The following is a 19,080-nucleotide window of genomic DNA, read 5'->3' as shown; positions in this document are numbered from 1 at the left end:
CTCTCAGTGCAACACAAAGCAAACGATGTTACCTGGAGATTTAACACCCAGAAGTCAACTTAAAGTGGCTCCTGCAAACAAAGGATAAGACAAATCAAACATCAAAAATAATGATAGTTGCAGTGGATGAAGTGTGTGTGTGTATTCCATAATAATGTTCACAAAGAACAAAAAGAAAAAAACAATTAGAGAAACCAAACATATCAGACGCTGCTGGAAGTTGCAATGGCACAAATTTATCATCTTAAAATTGGTAGTTAAATGTAAGGACTCAGCATGTATTCTGACCTTCCTGTGGGAATTGTACTGCGACGAACCCAAAGACCTTTGGAGATGAGTGAGATTTTCTGAACAGGTACAGTGATAGAAATAGAAAAGCATCATTCTACAACCCCTAGTGAAATAATTTACTTAGGCCATCAAATGATAAAACATTGCTGAAAACAGAGAAGTGAAAATACAGGGATGGGATCAGGCTGAACCACTGAACCCACTGATATATCTGAGCATCATTGAAGTAAGTCACTCTGAATTCATGTTGCTTCTGGTATACATTGTGATGCGTAGAGTACAACTTGGGAAGTTTTCTTTGAGGAAAAAAAAAAATGTAACTATAATCAAAAGTCAAGGTCTAAAGTTCAGTTTACAGAAAATATGTGGCATAGAAGGCACAGCAAAGCCATGAACACAACCAATCCAGTGCAAAATTGAACTATCTTGCAGATTAATAATTTATGGTGTCTTCACAAGTCAATGGAACCTTAAAGAACAAATTACAAGGTAAAATTGGGGTATTGTTATTGCTTAGTAGAAACAACTGACATGAAAAAAACATGCAAAACACTCTTAGATCCTGATTAAAGTAAACTATGATAATCTATTTTTATACAAGGAAAATTTATGTGTTGATTAATTAACAGATGGTAAAAAAATTATGTTACTAATTTCAGTAAGAGCAATAATGCATTGTATTACCTAAGAAGAAAAAAATTTAAACATACACTGAAGTATTTATGAATAAATGACTTCATATTTGATGCTTCACTTAAAAGATTCTGCCAGAAAGGGGAAGAGAAAACAGATGGTAATAAATAAAACAAAAATGACAAAATAAGGACTGTTTAGATTTAGTAATGAATCCATGTGTTTATGTATCCTACTTTTTGTATGCTTAAAAATTTTTACCGATAAAAGCTAAAAATACAGTGAAATCACTATTTAGACATAATTTTCTTAATAAAAATTAAAAATAAAATCAAGGCACCCCACACAAAGACATTAGATATAGTAACCTTCAGTCACAATTATCCATTCTTTAATAAGAGTTCTCAAGAATTTTTATATAAAATGAAAAATTGTGAACTCTAAATAGATGCCAATACTTGTAGTAAATGGAGTGGGAAAGAGAATTACTAGGGACTTGGGGCATCAGGCACAAAAAATTAATGCTAATAACTTGAATGATGATTACAGTTTAAATTTATCTGGGTAATGAGAATTGTTGGGGAGACTTCTGTTTAGTGACTTACAGCAATGATCTTCTGGGTATTATTTGCATAGATGAGTCAGATATGAGGTAGATTTGAAGAACAAAGTACACAAAGAAATTGCTAATGTCTTCATTGTATTTTGCTTTTGCCTCAGAAAGGTTCACCAACCTTAATTCAATAGCAGCAGTATATTACTGGGTCTAGTCAGAGATGGCTAACCCGGGGCCCGCGGCTTCACCTTCACACATGTTCCTGTGCTTGAAAGGGGCCTGCAATGGTTGCTGTTCAGTTGTTGACATCTTGAAATTCTTAATAATTTTTGAAAAAATAGGGCTCCCATTTTCATTTGTATTGAACCTCCAAATCATGTAAGTAATCCTGGTTAAATTGCATTATACTCATATGAAAATATTGTTATAAGTTTAGTGGACTTTATGACATTTCTTACTCATTCTCCTGGGGGAGACACGTTAGTCGCTTCAGAGTCCCTTCATAGTGCTTTTGTTTTTTAGCTTCCCAACTCTTTTGAGGACAGCTAAGTAAACACAGCCTCTGGCATTGTGTTATTACTTGGGACAATATTAACTTCATAAAAATGACACCCAAAAGCAAAATCCAATTTTAAAACCTGATTGCTATCTACATCAAGAATTTGGTTTTGAAATACAGTTTTCAGATGTAAGTGTGCTTACTGATAATTCTGAAACATTGAGCTTAAGGAAAGGTAAATCAGTCTAAATATATGGAGTTCTTCCAGCAGTCTTTGTCATGCACACAAATATGTTTTCTGAGTATACTTTTCTTTCCTATTGATAAAAGAATAGTTTCACCAAAGCAGTGATAACAAGACTACATGGTTGCTATTTGGTTTTATTGCATTGTGATATGCAATTAGTAGCAATACATCAATGATCCCAGCTGCATAGAAATCTTGACTAAAGGCACACAGAAAGTCATATATCACCATGCAGCCCATGCTCTTGCATAGTGAAGACTGAGATAGCTGATGTCTTGTCACAGTGCCAAAGTTAACTATGATCTAAGGACATTGAAGAAAAATTGAGACTATAGGAATTCATCACAATGAAACACAGATTTTTTTTTTAAACTTTCATTTAATGCATATAAATTTCCAAAGTACGACTTATGGATTACAATGGCTTCTCCCCCATACCGTCCCTCCCACCCACAACCCTCCCCTTTCCCACTCCCTCTCCCCTTCCATTCACATCAAGATTCATTTTCGATTATCTTAATATACAGAAGATCAGCTTAGTATACATTAAGTATGGATTTCAACAGTTTGCTCCCACACAGAAATATAAAGTGAAAAATAATAGATGATTTTTAAATGATGATGAAATCAGATCAGACCTATTGTCATGTTTAATTCTGGTGAGAATCAAGTTGGGAATTGATAATTTCTTTTTTTTTTTTTTTTTTTTTTTTTTTTTTTTTTTTACAGAGGATCAGTTTATTATGCATTAAGTAAGGATTTCAACAGTTTGCACCCCCATAGAAACACAAAGTGAAATATATTGTTTGAGTACTCGTTATAGCATTAAATCTCAATGTACAGCACATTAAGGATAGAGATCCTACATGAGGAGTAAGTGCACAGTGACTCCTGTTGTTGACTTTACCAATTGACACTCCTGTCTATGGCATCAGTAATCTCTCTATGCTCCAGTCATGAGTTTCCAAGGCTATGGAAGCCCTCTGAGTTCTCTGACTCTTATCTTGTTTAGACAAGGTCATAGTCAAAGTGGAGGTTCTCTCCTCCCTTCAGAGAAAGGTACCTCCTTCTTTGATGACCTGTTCTTTCCACTGGGATCTCACTCGCAGAGATCTTTTGCCAGAGTGTCTTGGCTTTCCATGCCTGAAATACTCTCATGAGCTTTTCAGCCAGCTCCGAATGCCTTTAGGGCTGATTCTGAGGCCAGAGTGCTATTTAGGACATCTGCCATTCTATGAGTCTGCTGAGTATCTCACTTCCCATGTTGGATCACTCTCCCCTTTATTTACTCCATCAGTTAGCGTTAGCAGGTACTAGACTTGTCTATGTGCTCCCTTTGACTCCCAGTCCCTTCACCATGACCAACTGTGAACTGAAACTGATCACCTGGAACAGTGAGATGGCATTGGTACATGCCACCTCGATGGGATTGAATTGGAATCCCCTGGTATGCTTCCAACTCCACCACTTGGGGCAAGTCAGCCTGAGCATGTCCCAAATTATACATCTCTTCCCTCTCCCATTCCCACCACCATGTTCAACAGGGATCACATTTCAGTTAATTTTCAACACTTAAGAATAACTGTGCATCAATTACAGATCTAAACCAGTCATATTAAGTAGAACAGATAAAAAAACTACTAAGAGGGATAATGTATTAAGTTGTTCATTAACAGTCAGGGCTATGCTGATCAAGCCACCATTTCCCATAGTGTCCACCTCACTCCAACAGGTTTCCCTCTTGGTGTTCAGTCAATCATCACCGATCAGGGAGAACATATGGTATTTGTCCCTTTGGGACTGGCTTATTTCACTCAGCATGATGTGTTCCAGATTCCTCCATTTTGTTGCAAATGACTGGATTTCGTTGTTTCTTACTGCAGTATAGTATTCTAAAGAGTACATATCCCATAATTTCTTTATCCAGTCTATCGTTGATGGGCATTTAGGTTGGTTCCAGGTCTTAGCTATTGTGAATTGAGCTGCAATAAACATTAGGGTTCAGACCTCTTTTTTGTTTGCCAATTTAAATTCCTTTGGGTAAATTCCAAGGAGTGGGATGGCTGGGTCGAATGGTAGGGTTATCTTCAGGTTTCTGAGGAATCTCCAGACTGACTTCCATAGTGGCTTGACCAGTTTGCATTCCCACCAACAGTGGGTTAGTGTCCCTTTTTCCCCACATCCTCGCCAGCATCTGTTGTTGGTAGATTTCTGAATGTGAGCCATTCTAACCGGGGTGAGGTGAAACCTCATTGTGGTTTTGATTTGCATTTCCCTGATTGCTAATGACCTTGAACATTTTTTCATGTGCCTGTTGGCCATTTGGATTTCCTCTTTTGAAAAATGTCTATTGAGGTCCTTGGCCCATCTCTTAATTGGGTTGTTGGTTTTGTTTTTGTGGAGTTTCTTGATCTCTTTGTGGATTCTGGTTATTAACCCTTTATCTGTTGCATAGTTTGCAAATATTTTTTCCCATTCTGTCGGTTGTCTTTTCACTCTCCTGACTGTTTCTTTTGCAGTACAGAAACTTCTCAATTTGATGCAATCCCAATAGTTGATTTTGGCTTTGACTGTCTGTGCCTCCCGGGTCTTTTCCAGAAATTCTTTGCCTGTGCCAATATCTTGAAGGGTTTCTCCAATGTTCTCTAATAACTTGATGGTGTCAGGTCATAGATTTAGGTCTTTAATCCATGTTGAGTGGATTTTTGTGTAAGGTGTAAGGTAGGGGTCTTGCTTCATGCTTCTGCACGTGGAAATCCAATTTTCCCAGCACCATTTATTGAATAGACTGTCCTTGCTCCAGGAATTAGTTTTAGATCCTTGATCAAATATAAGTTGGCTGTAGATGTTTGGGTTGATTTCTGGTGTTTCAATTCTGTTCCATTGGTCTATCCATCTGTTTCTGTACCAGTACCATGCTGTTTTAATTACAACTGCCCTGTAGTATGTCCTGAAATCTGGTATTGTGATGCCTCCGGCTTTGTTTTTGTTGTACAAGATTGCTTTAGCTATTCGAGGTCTCTTGTGCCTCCATATAAATTTCAGCACCATTTTTTCCAGATCTGAGAAGAAGGTCTTCGGTATCTTGATTGGCATTGCATTGAATCTGTAAATTGCTTTTGGGAGAATGGACATTTTGATGATATTGATTCTTCCAATCCATGAGCATGGAAGATTCTTCCATTTCTTGGTATCCTCTTCTATTTCTTTCTTTAAGGTTTTGTAATTTTCATCGTAGAGATCTTTAACGTCTTTGGTTAAGTTTATTCCAAGGTATTTGATTGTTTTTGTAGCTATTGTGAATGGGATTGATCTTAGAAGTTCTTCCTCAGCCGTGGCATTGTCTGTGTATACAAAGGCTGTTGATTTTTGTGCATTGATTTTATACCCTGCTACTTTGCCAAACTCTTCTGTGAGTTCCAATAGTCTCTTAGTAGAGTTCTTTGGATCCCCTAAATAAAGAATCATGTCATCTGCAAAGAGGGATAGTTTGAGTTCTTCCTTCCCAATTTGTATCCCTTTAATTTCTTTTTCTTGCCTAATAGCTCTGGCTAGAACCTCCAGAACTATATTGAATAGCAGTGGTGAGAGTGGACATCCCTGTCTGGTCCCAGATCTCAGTGGAAATGCTTCCAACTTTTCCCCATTCAATAGGATGTTGGCTGTGGGTTTTTCATAGATTGCTTTGATTGTATTGAGGAATGTTCCTTCCAAACCCAGTTTGCTTAGAGTTTTCATCATGAACGGGTGTTGTATTTTATCAAATGCTTTCTCGGCGTCTATTGAGATAATCATATGGTTTTTCTTCTGCAGTCTGTTAATGTGGTGTATCACATTGATTGTCTTGCGCACATTAAACCATCCCTGCATACCAGGGATAAATCCCACTTGGTCTGGGTGGATGATCTTTCTGATGTGTTGTTGCATTCTATTGGCGAGAATTTTATTGAGGATTTTTGCATCTATGTTCATCAGGGATATTGGTCTGTAATTCTCTTTCAGTGCTGCATCTTTTTCCGGCTTAGGAATTAAGGTGATGCTGGCTTCATAGAAAGAATTTGGGAGGACTCCCTCTTCTTCGATTGTTCTGAATAGTTTGAGAAGAATTGGAGTTAGTTCTTCTTTAAACGTCTGGTAGAATTCAGCAGTGAATCCATCTGGTCCTGGGCTTTTCTTTGTTGGGAGGGCCTTTATTACTGTTTCAATTTCTGTCTCAGTTATGGGTCTGTTTAGGTTTTCGATGTCTTCCTGGTTCAATTTAGGCAGGTTGCATGTGTCCAGGAATCTATCCATTTCTGATAGGTTTCCCTGTTTGCTGGCATACAAGTCCTTGTAGTAATTTCTGATGATTCTTTTTATTTCTGTGGTGTCTGTTGTTACATTTCCTTTTTCATCTCTGATTTTATTGATTTGGGTCTTTTCTCTTCTTTTTTTAGTTAGTTGAGCCAATGGGGTGTCAATTTTGTTTATTTTTTCAAAAAACCAGCTCTTCGTTTGGCTGATTTTTTGTAATGTTTTTCTTGATTCAATCCTGTTGATTTCTTCTCTGATTTTAATTATTTCTCTTCTCCTACTAGATTTGGGTCTGATTTGCTGTAGGTTTTCTAGATCCTTGAGGTGAATTGAAAGCTCATCTATTTGGTTTCTTTCCAATTTCTTGATGTAGGCACCTATTGATATAAACTTTCCTCTTAACACTGCTTTTGCTGCGTCCCATAAGTTTTGGTATGTTGTGCTGTTATCCTCATTTACTTCCAGAAAGTTTTTGATTTCTCTTTTGATTTCTTCTATGACCCATTGTTCATTCAGGAGCATGTTGTTCAATCTCCATGTGTTTGCGTATGCTCTAGGGATTCCTGAGTTGCTAATTTCCAACTTCATTCCTTTATGGTCTGATAAGCTGCATGGTATGATTCTAATTCTTTTGAATTTGCTGAGACTTGCTTTATGGCCTAGTATGTGGTCAATCCTAGAGAAGGTTCCATGTACTGCTGAGAAGAATGTAAAATCTTTAGCTGTAGGATTGAAAGTTCTGTATATATCTGTTAGATCCATTTGGGCTATAGTGTCGTTTAAATCTACTGTATCCTTGTTGATCTTCTGACCGGATGATCTGTCTATTTCTGAGAGTGGAGTATTGAAGTCCCCCAGTACTACTGTATTGGGGTCTAAGTCTCCCTTTAAGTCCGTTAATAAATCTTTTAGATAAACTGGTGCCCTGTAGTTAGGTGCATATACATTGATAATTGTTATATCTTCCTGTTGAATTGATCCCTTAATCATGATATAGTGTCCCTCTTTGTCTCTCTTTTTTTGTGGTAAAGTTTATGTCGTCCGATATTAAGATGGCTACGCCCGCTCTTTTTTCATTTCTGTTGGCATGGTATATCTTTTTCCAGCCTTTCACTTTCAGTCTATATGGATCTTTGTTGGAAAGATGTGTTTCTTGTAAGCAGCAAATAGATGGGTTTTGTTCCTTAACCCAATCAGCCAATCGGTGTCTTTTAACTGGACAGTTCAGGCCATTCACGTTCAAAGTGACTAATGATAAGTGGTAACTTTGCCCTGCCATTTGCCAAAGATAAGTTCTAATATATGCTTTGAATTCCCTGTGATCTTTTGCTGTGAGCTTTCCTTCCTTGGTTTCCTTCCTTTACCTTCTTTCATATTGATGACCGTGTTTCTGTGTTTCTGTGTGTAACACATCTTTAAGCATCTTTTGCAGGGCTGGACGAGTGGCAACAAATTCTTTCAATTTCTGTTTGCAATGAAAAGTCTTTATTTCACCTTCATTCACAAATGATAGCTTTGCAGGATATAATATTCTGGGCTGGCAGTTGTTCTCTCTTAGTACCTGGGCTATATCTCGCCATTCCCTCCTAGCTTTTAGAGTTTCTGATGAGAAGTCAGCTGTGAGTCTGATTGGAGATCCTCTGAGAGTTATCTGACGTTTCTCTCTTGCACATTTTAGGATCTTTTCTTTATGTTTCACTGTGGAGAGTTTAATTACAACGTGTCGTGGTGAGGATCTCTTTTGGTCGTGTTTATTAGGGGTTCTGTGGGCTTCCTGTACTAGGATTTCTCTGTCCTTCTCCAAACCTGGGAAATTTTCTGCTAATATCTCACTAAAAAGGCCTTCTAATCCTTTCTCCCTCTCCATGCCTTCAGGAACTCCTAGAACCCGAATGTTGGGTTTTTTAATAGTATCCTGAAGATTCCTGACAATATGTTTCAGATTTCTAATTTCCTCTTCTTTTCTTTGGTCTGACTGTATCCTTTCCTGTTCTCTGTCTTCTAAGTCCGATATTCTCTCTTCTGCTTCACCCATTCTGTTTGTAAGGCTCTCTATTGTGTTTTTCATTTGATCTATTGAATTCTTCACTTCAGTCACTATCCCAGTTTCCTGTTGTACTAGTTGTTTCGTTTCATTTTGATTCCTCCTTAATATTTCATTTTCACGAGAGAGATTTTCTATCTTGTCCATTAAGGATTTCTGTAGTTCAAGAATTTGTTTTTGAGAACTTCTTAATGTTCTTATCAATTTTTTGAGATCTGCTTCTTGCATTTCTTCTATGTCATCATCTTCATAATCTTGAATTGGGGTGTCTTTTTCATTTGAGGGCGTCATGGTGACTTCCTTGTTTTTATTACCTCGGTTTTTGCGTTTGTTATTTGTCATATTGGAGATATTTGGTTTCTTCACTGTGGTGCTTTTTCTTGTTATACTATGACTCTAGATTAAGTGGACTATCTGTTTTTGATGGAGCCTTAGGGCTTGAGATGGGTGTGGCCTGAGAGCTCTGTTTGGTGTGCCAAAGGTGACACTCCCAGGTTAGGCGTGGTAAATCTCTCTCTCTCTCTCTCTTTTTTTTTTTTTTTTTTTTGATTCAAAAGGGAAGTAATTCCGCACAGCTGAACGAAGTTGGAGGTAGTTAGCAGGCAAATGATATACCCACAGGAGCCAGAGATCGGAAGCTCTTTCCCAAGATCCCCACAGGGAATCTGTTTGGCCCTCAGAGTGGGCTCAAATTCTCCTTCAGCCTCCCACTGGGTTGCCAAAGTTACGGAATTGTAGCGTCTCTGGAGAGTGCTCACGTGAATTCCGTGAGTTCTCTCCCCCACCGTCTCTTTTTTCACAGTCTCAGTTCAGTAGCACCACAAATTTACTAGCTCCTAATCTCCTGTTAATTCGCCCCGCCCAGAGTCAGGTTTTTCTGCTAGGCTCAGGGCCGGTGCAGACCTGAGGTCGCTCTGCTTATGACGTATGTCCAAGATGGCGCCTGCTCTTTGTCTTGCTCGCCCTTGAGAGGTGAGCGGAGAGAGAGAAACCCGTGTCCGTACTAGTCACCCTTTTTTCTCTCTCTCTCTCTCTTCCAGTTAGCCTTGTGAACTTCCCCCCCCGGGGGTCGTTCCCTCTAGTCTCCTCTCTCCACTTGCCTGCCGGTGTCTCGGGCTATTGAGGTTCAGCTCACCTCACGTTCCAGCGCTGGTGTGTTGAGTCTGCTGCTGATGTCCCAAACTGAAACACAGATTTAAAAGTAATCCCAGAAGAAATACTGTTTGAAAAATGCAAAATCCTTTCGCTGTTCAAACAATGTCTCTGGAAAGGACTACTTTTGCTACTATTGTAACTCTAGGCAGGAAGTTGTTTCTTAGAAATCAACCTTTCATAGCAGCTCCCGTGAATCACAGGTTTTACTGCTCTAAACACATAAATTTGCAATTAGATTTCTTGGTTGGTTGACTTGTGATCTTTGACATGCACGAAAGGAATCAGAAAAGAAATTATACTCTAGATCCTGCTCTCTCAAATGGATGGTCATTCCATCCTCTTTTCTTTTTCTTTTTCTTTTTTCTTTTCTTTTTTTTTTTTTTGACAGGCAGAGTGGACAGTGAGAGAGAGAGACAGAGAGAAAGGTCTTCCTTTGCCGTTGGTTCACCCTTCAATGGCCGACGCGGCTGGTGCGCTGCGGCCGGCGCACCATGCTGATCCGATGGCAGGAGCCAGGAGCCAGGTGCTTTTCCTGGTCTCCCATGGGGTGCAGGGCCCAAGAACTTGGGCCATCCTCCATTGCACTCCCTGGCCACAGCAGAGAGCTGGCCTGGAAGAGGGGCAACCGGGACAGAATCCAGTGCCCCGACAGGGACTAGAACCTGGTGTGCCGGCGCCGCTAGGCGGAGGATTAGCCTAGTGAGCCGCGGCGCAGGCCCCATCCTCTTTTCAATAGCACACTGATGTGTTTCTCTCTGTTTCTGTCTCTCTTTCTCTCTCTGTCTCTCTCCCCTCTCAATTCTATTTCTCTCTCTCCCTTCATCTACCCTAATTCCTCTCCCAAATGACATTTTTTTTGGTTATTATATAGAAATTTATTTTTCCTTCTGTGTATGTACCACAATTGATGAAGGCACTCCTCAACTGAATAGATTTTTCCATGTTTTTAAATATTAAGTAGTTAAAATAATAATATATTTCACATTTTATTAAAGTATTCTATGTGCTCTTGTTTATATAAGCTAGATGATTAGACATGTACTTATAGGTTATCAAGTAAGACCACTCAACATATTGAGATCAAAGATCATGTGCCAAAATTGGCTTGAGACCATTTTTTCTAACCATTATCAACACTGGGTATATGTATTTTTAAATGCCAGTTTTTTGTGCAACACAAATTATGTTTATCTGTCTTTATTTTTAGCTCTCAATGCAATTATTAACTATTGCTATTTGTCTTTTTGTAGGAATCTGTATCTTTGTTCTATTTTCCTTTCTATGTCTTTTCCCAGTTGACTGTAGTTCTATATATATTAAGGATATTAAGTAGTTGTTCTATGTGTTGCCAATATGTTCTCTTTTACTATTGGTATATTACCTTTCTCTCTACTGAAGTTTTAAAGGTTTTTTGTCACTAATTATTTCACATTTTTCTTTTGGAATTAGATTCCTTTTCTTACTTTCCTGATTGTGAAACATTGGAAAAGCGAGCGGCACCTGTGGGTTCGGTGCTCTCAAAGTCTCTCCATGTTGCTCACAAGTATTTGGAGAATCCACGGCCACAACCATCCACAGCCCTTGGCAACATGCTGTCCTTCTCTTACTTTTTGAAAAGTCCTCTCATAAATTTATCTTTAAAAATCATGTATATTTTTCTTCTAATACTTTTATGACTATATTCTTATACTTAGATCTTTAAGTCAATATTACCCTTTATATAAAAGTAGAATTTTTAATCTTTTCCCTTTGTGGTTTAAAATGCAGTCCGTATCTTGTCATAAGCAACTGAATTATCCAATTTCAACTCTTGATTTTTCTGAAGAAGTTTCATTTTCTAGATAGATAATGAATATGTAGCAAGTGTAATCATATTTGGTATTTAAAATCTGCAGAACTAGAGCCAGTGTTTTGTGCACTTTTATGATATTTATCCTATACTGGGGTGCTTGGTTCAAATCCTGTCTTGTTTACCTCCTACCCAGTTTCCTGCTAATGCACACCCTGAGAAGCAGAAGATGCTAGTTCAAGTTCTTGGGCCCCACATGAAATCCAGATTGAGTTTTAGGTTCATAGCTTCCACCTGGCTCATCCCTGGCTGTTGTTAGTGATAGAGAAAAAATTCAAACCCACATCTGGCTCACAGCCCTGTTCCCTCTAATAATCTATGCTTATACAATTAATGATGTCTTAAGGACAAATGTATATGCATTCAATATGGTCCAAAGTGTTTTAAGACAGAGACATTTAAAGCAGGGTTAAGCACAGTTTCATAGAGAAATGATATGTGTGTTTTAAAGATGGTCATCAAATGCTGCTGGCAGAATTGACTTCCCCCAGGAGTCTTTATTGTTGTGATTCAAACTGTTGCTTGTGGGTAGTATTCCCTCCCCTCATGAACACTGCTTGGCTGGCTGAAGCTTTAGTAGACGTCCTGCTGCTGGTGGGATGCAGACAGGGCATCCACTTCCACTGAAGAAATAAGTGAAAATGGGAGTTAGATTCTGGATTCTTGTCTCTGCTCTTTCATGAATTCATCAGCGATAGCTACAAAACTTTCAAGTTATAGAATACTCAAATGAGTCTTTCCTGTTAGACTTAAAGCCAAGATGACTATGTAAATAATCACATGGTGTGGCAAAAAAAATAAGTTAATACACCCTGGGTTGAATAACCTTGGTGCACACTTAAGATATTAACTTTGAAACCAATAGAGAAACACCATTTCACCTTAAAAAAAAGAGAGAGAGAGAGAGAGAATGGACTTAAATTAGGGGACAATAATGATCTCCCAGCCCCTACCAATGGCCACGTGACTGCTTTGGGGAAGTCAGTCACCAATTGCTGTTCTGTGCGTTCCCATTTCTGACTTTTCTTGTCGACTTTCCCTGAGAGGTTGCTCTATTTTTCTATTTTATTTTCTTTTCCTCTCCTCCATTTCTAGAGTGCTTATTTCTGAGTAAGCCATGTCCTTAAATTATTCAAGGAAGCAAGTTTCCAGGCAGAGGGAAATTTGCATTCTGATGTTGTTTAGAGTTTGAAAGACTGATGAATGACTGCCTTCTTTGTAGCTTCAATCCTAATCGTGTTTCATGGCCTGTCCTTAGAGGGCTCATTTCATGCCTTACAGGTTTGATTTGCACCTTAATTTTTACCTCCCTCAACATAGGTAAAACAGAAAGCAAGTGCATACACAAAGATAATAATGCAACGTTGTTTTGTTCTTTCTTTCAATGTAATAAAATTTAAATTATCTGCTCTTATTTTTTCTTAATTAGCTTTTGTATTTCTAGATATACTTCCCAGTTGCTTCCTTACAGCTTCAGACAAAAATCTGAGTTTTAATAATTATAACCAATGGACAAAAACACTGACTGCAATCATAAATATTTCAAACAATTGAAGCCAACTTATTAACATCCAGCAAATGCAATTCTTTTATGGGAAATAGAATGTAGCAAATTGTATAGATGTAGTGCAGTCATTATCTTTTAGCTACCTATTCTTGGAGTACATATTTAGCACCCTGTAAGGAAGTTCCATTGAAAAACAAACCTGTAACTCTGTAAAGAAAGATTACCTTATAATAGGAAAGAGAACAACTGTCATTTAAGGAAAATAAAATCGATATATCTCTATTTCATAGTATCTCAGAATATGACAAAAAAATTGAAAAATGAATCAAACATCAAGAAGCCAAATTCTTCTGCCTAAGATTTTAGAAATGCCTATGTTTAAGGTTCAGCAATCTGATTACAGACCTGGCACAAAGGTGAAATACAGTTGGGATGAAGAAATCTAATTCTCCTGACATCAGCTCAGTCCATAAGCTGGGTCATCTGATAATTGTTTTACTAATCTCACTGAAAATTTGTCTCATGAAAGATTGCTTGTATTGTGGCTTTCTTTTCTTTAGTTTCAAGAATCCTGCAGTTACCTAAATGCCAGGCAATGAGGTAACATTCTTTTTGCTCTCTCCCCCAAGCTCTGGCTTCATTTCTCATACCCTGAACTTCAAGGCAGAGCCAAGTATCCTGGACAACACTAGTGCAGCTTTGACAGCTGGGGTTGGAGGAGGGTAGTAATGACCATCCCTGGACTTGATTTCCACTGAAGGACACTACTATTCTTTCTCTGCAGATTTCCTTCCAGAAGTAAATTCTTCTTATTTTCCAAAGATTTTTGAGTTGTCAAAATAAGAAAGAATTTTATGGCTTTTTTTCACTGCTCTTCATATAATAAACTGCTCATGAAGCCTTAGAGGAAAAGTGAAAGTTATTATTTTTCTCTCTTACATCGACTTACTATTCATTTTTAATGATTTATTTTATTTACTTGAAAGGCAGAGAGAGAGAGAGCACACAAGAGAGCAAGAGAGCTCTTCCTGTGCTTGTTCACTCCTCAAACAGCTGCAATGGCCAGGACTGGCCAATCCAAAGCCAAGAGCTTGGAATTTCACCCAGTTCTTCCACGTAGGTGTCAGAGACCCAAGCACTTGAGTAATCTTCCACCAACTTTCCAGCCACAGTTTAACGGGGACTTGGATAAGAGCAGCTGGGACTTGAACCAGGGCTCCACTATGGGATGCTGGTGCCGCAAGTAATGGCTTAGCCTGCTGCTCCTGCCACATGGGAGCCTTTCTAGTGGTAGATTGTGCCTTTGCTCACTGGTTAGCTCTTTGTTATTACTAATAGATGTGAAATTATTTTTGGGAAAGGATCACGTTCAATGTAATCTAGTAATCCATTTTTAAATCCCCTTAGTTCCTCTAGTCTGTTTGTGTAGACAAAGACTTCAAAGTCCATATGACAACTCCTGAGTGTATTATTTTAATTTGAGAGAAACTTTAGGCATTCTGAGGACAAGGGACTTACTGGTGGTTCAATGCTCTTTACAGTGAGTGCCTACCTACAGCCTATCATATTAATTTTGCTTCCTATCAAAATCTATGTGCTGTCTGGAAAGATTGCCACTATTCATTTTTAACAATGTTCTAACCTGAGGTAACACGAAGACCCAGACTGTCGCAGCATCTCATCCTGTGAGTCATTTCAAGCCTACAAGTTAGGATAAGGCAGTGTGTGGGACATCTGAGGGCCTTACTACAACTCCCTGTGGCCTCCCGTGTTACCCGAGGATGTGGCCCAGTCCAGCTTCAATGATTGAGGACTCTAAGTGATGCACACAGGGCATTTCCACAATGAAGTTTTTTTGCTTGTGAAACAATTCCCCTTAATGCTTTGGTAAAGATAGAGCTGACCCAACGTGTTCCAATGAGCCCTTTCCCACAAACCCAGAAGTTCCTAATGCATTTGTTACAAACAACTTAGACAAACCAGATAGGTCTCCACAGAAAAGGCTCTCATCTTTTGGCTAGTAAATACCTGCAGGTTATCTGATTAGCATGTTTACAAGGAATCTCTGTCTCTCTCTCCATCTCCTCCTTTCTCTTTCTCTCTTTCCTGTCCTTTCTTAGGCACTGCCAGGGCAGAAATGATGAGTTACACACGAGCTACAAACCCTTCTTTTCCTCCTATGGGCTGGATATTATTTAGTCCCTGAAAACATGTAGGCATTGAACCCCAAAGTCATAAATTAACAGTACTAACTGGGTGGGAACTTAATTTAATGCAATTATGATGTTTAAGAGATAGGCCTAGGGAGTGGTCCTTAGGTTCCTGGAGACATTCTGTCAAGACGTAGTTCCTGAAAGGAGATTGTTATATAGGCCTGAGTTTGGGCCCAGCCACTCTCTGCTCCCAGGTCCCCCGTGTGGTCCTTCCTGTGCCCATGCTTCACCATTGCCCTTCACACTCTCACTGGAGGCCAAACATGAAGCCATCCAGTCTTGGATTTGAACATCCAAAACATGAGCTGAGCAAACTTTCTCTTTTTAAAGTTACTTGCCTCAGGTATTTTTGTAAAGAAAGCTGACTAAGGCACTTTGCAATCCCATCCCTACAGAAAATGACTAATTTCAGCTATCTGTTGTTATCCATGTAACTGATCATTTGTTACACACTCACACTATACACACACAATGGTCACAATCACTGTCTGACACTTAGTGTCACTATCTGTTATGGTAAAATTTGAAATTCTCTAAGGGAAACAAGCCTAGAGGAACTTTTAGTTTTCTCCCAGTTTCTGTGACTGGTCACTTTTACCGTCCAAGGAATTATAGATACCTTTTTCCTTTACACATTAGAATTGGAGTGATTGCTAAGTCCTGTACTCTCAGCATCTCTCTACAGTTAGTCTTCAACATTCTCGCATATGCTCAGCCACTTGGATGACAAGAAAATGTATCATTCAGGCATGAAAAATAATTGGAAACAAGCTATGTAGATTTAAGAAAATTAAACATTCATACCAGATGTACAGAGCACAGAGTTTTGAGCAAATTAATAAATGATTTTGACTGATTTCTACAGCTCTTCCTGTTTTGTGTCAAGCCATCTAGATAATGTCTCCAAACCCCCTTGTCCTTAAGATGACAAAGTCCTTCGAGGCAGAATCTTCACAGGACCTGGGGAGTTCTTAACCATTAGCCCCTTAATTCAGCAAATTGCTCTTGGATCCCATTCTGTGGAGTGTATTATCCTAGGTAATACAGGAGATATAGTTGTGAGCAAGGTAATCATGGTTTTTGTTCTCATGCTTCCATCCTCTTAAAAAGGCCTTTAAGGGCCAGCGTTGTGACACAGTGGTTTAAAGCCCTGGCCTGCAGTGCCGTCATTCCCACCTGGATGTGGATTCAAGTCCTGGCTGTTCCATTTCCATTCCAGCTCTGTGCTATGGCTTGGGAAAGCAGTAGAAAATGACCCAAGTCCTTGGGCCCCTGCACCCACATGGGAGACCTGGAAGAAGCTCCTGGCTCCTGGCTTTGGATCAGCACAGCTATTGCCATGTGGTCATTTGGGGAGTGAACCAGTGGATGGAGGACCTTTCTCTCTGAATCTACCTCTATGTGTAACTCTGTCTTTCAAATAAATAAAAAATTTTTTTAAAAAGCCTATAGAAGAAACCAAGGTTAAAATAAACTAAAATAATTATTAATTGTGATATGCCAAAGTATCATTCAACTGGACATTTAAGAGCAGTAATATTCTTATGAGATTATTCAACAAAAATAACTAGCAAACAAGAGAAGATTTCATTATGGATTCCAGATGCTGGTATTATGCTGTATGACTTAGATTAATTTTCATTAGATTTCTAAAGAATGAAATTAATCATCCAGTATCATAGAAAATCAATAAACTTCAAGCTGCTTTGAAATACTAACATAAGAATTTTAATGCCTTGAATGCAAAGTTACTTGAAATGACAGATAATGACAATTGTCTCCTAGAACACACAACTGAAACTTTCTGGACTCATGCTGAAACTGATGTGATTGTTCCTCTTTGCATAGTTTAATTTTTAGGCAGTAGGTTCAAATCAGGTTTTTCCATCAGAATCCTTATTCCAACTGTTCACCCTATCTTTCCTGCTCCTCTCTTCCTAACTCCAAGTGAATGGAAATTCCCTGTCGTTGGAGCCTGAGTTTATAGAAAAGATATTTAAATTCTGTTTTGAATAGCGAGACTTTAAAAGTTTCCTTCAGAGCAGAAACCAATGGAAGGATAAAGAATTGCTTTGCCTTTTTAGGTCTCCAGTGTGCCTACTGCTGTGCTTTGACAGTTACCATTTTAAGTACCTGCCATCCAACCCCTGAGCATCAAGCCCCAACCCTGCAGAAGCCCTATACTAGGAGTTTGGGGGATTATTATGGTAGCTCTCATACTCAAGGAGGTTATAACCTCCTAAGGGATAGCAAAGTAATCACAGCATAACACATTTAGGGGTTAAGCAGGAATTAGATTACCAGATAAGAGAGGAAAATGATAACTGTGAAGATTCAAAATAATGTTCAAAATCTATTAATTAATGATCAAAGTGGAGAATATAGGTTTATTCTCACAGGCTACGTTAACAATGACATAATCAAGTACAGCCAGATCTTCCTCTAGCACTGGAACAGATGCATCTTCTTTAGTCAAATAGAAAATAAAATGGGTGACTATGTGTATAGGCTATGCATATAAAAATGCATACTCGACCCACTCTTGATATACCAGTGTACTTATACTGTGGGAGACAAAGAGAATTATGACACCATACAACATAAAATAGGTCTATATAGTTAGGTATTTCCAGCTCAGACTTAGTAGTATTTGAGGCATTTAGTTACTGAATAAATGATGAGTAGAATTCCATGATTTGTTTAAATCAGTCTCTCTCGACACACACACACACACACACACACACACAGAGAGAGAGAGAGAGAGAGAGAGAGAGAGAGAGAGACCGAGACCATTCTAGTCAACAGAAACAATATAAACAAAACTTCAGGAATCATAGATTAGGCCATAGCAATGGGACAGGAAATATATGCAGTTAGAAGTAGAAAATTGTGACAAAGTATGACTGGAAATTCATTAAAGACTACAAACATTAGGAAAAAGAAGTTGGGCTATATTCAATAAGGTGTGTAAAGCCAGCAAAGATGTTAAAACAGATATTAATATTCTGATTATGATACTATGGAAGGCAAGGATATTGTGGAAGGCAGACATGATGAGTTTATTTATGATCTGCTGGATCTGAGCTGTTGCAGGGGCATTTGGATCCAGCTAGACACCTTTAGCTCCTGAGGAGGAAGTCTTCACTGAAAATGTAGTCTGACAAGCCATTTGCAGAGACATGGTTTTTATTTCTATTTCAGTACTTAGAACAGTTCTAGGAGATGTATATTATCAAAAAATACCAAATGTATGATATTTGAATATATTGAAGATATGGTGAACACCTATCTACTTAAACACCTAATGGATGAATGGGTGGTTGGATTGATGAATGGATTGGTAGAAAGAAGGAAGATTGGTTTTGTGTTTCTATCCAGGCTGCATCTTAATGCTTGCTAGTTTGAAAGTTCCTATTAAACATCTATTGTGTTATTGGAAGTTATTTTTAGACATGGCATCAGATTCCGTGTAACTGCTCACAAAAGTGCGTTGGAAGTGCTACTGGGTATAAGGGAGCCACGCCCAAGTGACCAATGATTGCAGCTGTGATCAGTTGCCTCAGTAATTAGATAAGTGCAGCTTTCTATGGCCACGAAATAAGAACTGTTTGCGGGTGAGTGCTGCAGTGTTGGGAGAAATGACAAGAAGAGAATACAGTACTTTGCTGTTCTTCCTCTCTTTTCTGAGATTGAAGTGGTACTCGGGATTAGAAAAGCACCATAGCCGGCACACATTCTGACAGTGGGGAAGCAGAACGGCAACTCTAAGACTGAAGATAGAACAGCTATCCTC

At 38.6% G+C, this 19,080-nt stretch overlaps 1 protein-coding gene and 1 non-coding gene across 2 annotated transcripts in view; one reads left to right on the top strand and one right to left on the bottom strand.

Annotated features, from left to right (window-relative positions):
* The window catches only part of CNTNAP2 (contactin associated protein 2), a 2,149,916-nt gene that overhangs the window by 1,715,000 nt on the left and 415,836 nt on the right, over positions 1-19,080 (top strand). The gene's annotated exons all lie outside the window — the stretch shown is intronic.
* LOC127491912 (small nucleolar RNA SNORA44) lies at positions 11,195-11,313 on the bottom strand. The gene has a single exon (XR_007920839.3). It is a non-coding gene; the product is annotated as a small nucleolar RNA SNORA44 (small nucleolar RNA).

This window comes from Oryctolagus cuniculus, chromosome 3 (assembly GCF_051225735.1).
Source record: "Oryctolagus cuniculus isolate XC-2025 breed Fujian yellow rabbit chromosome 3, ASM5122573v1, whole genome shotgun sequence".
Taxonomy (NCBI): Eukaryota; Metazoa; Chordata; class Mammalia; order Lagomorpha; family Leporidae; genus Oryctolagus; species Oryctolagus cuniculus.
This window is presented reverse-complemented; position numbering and strand designations above follow the sequence as displayed.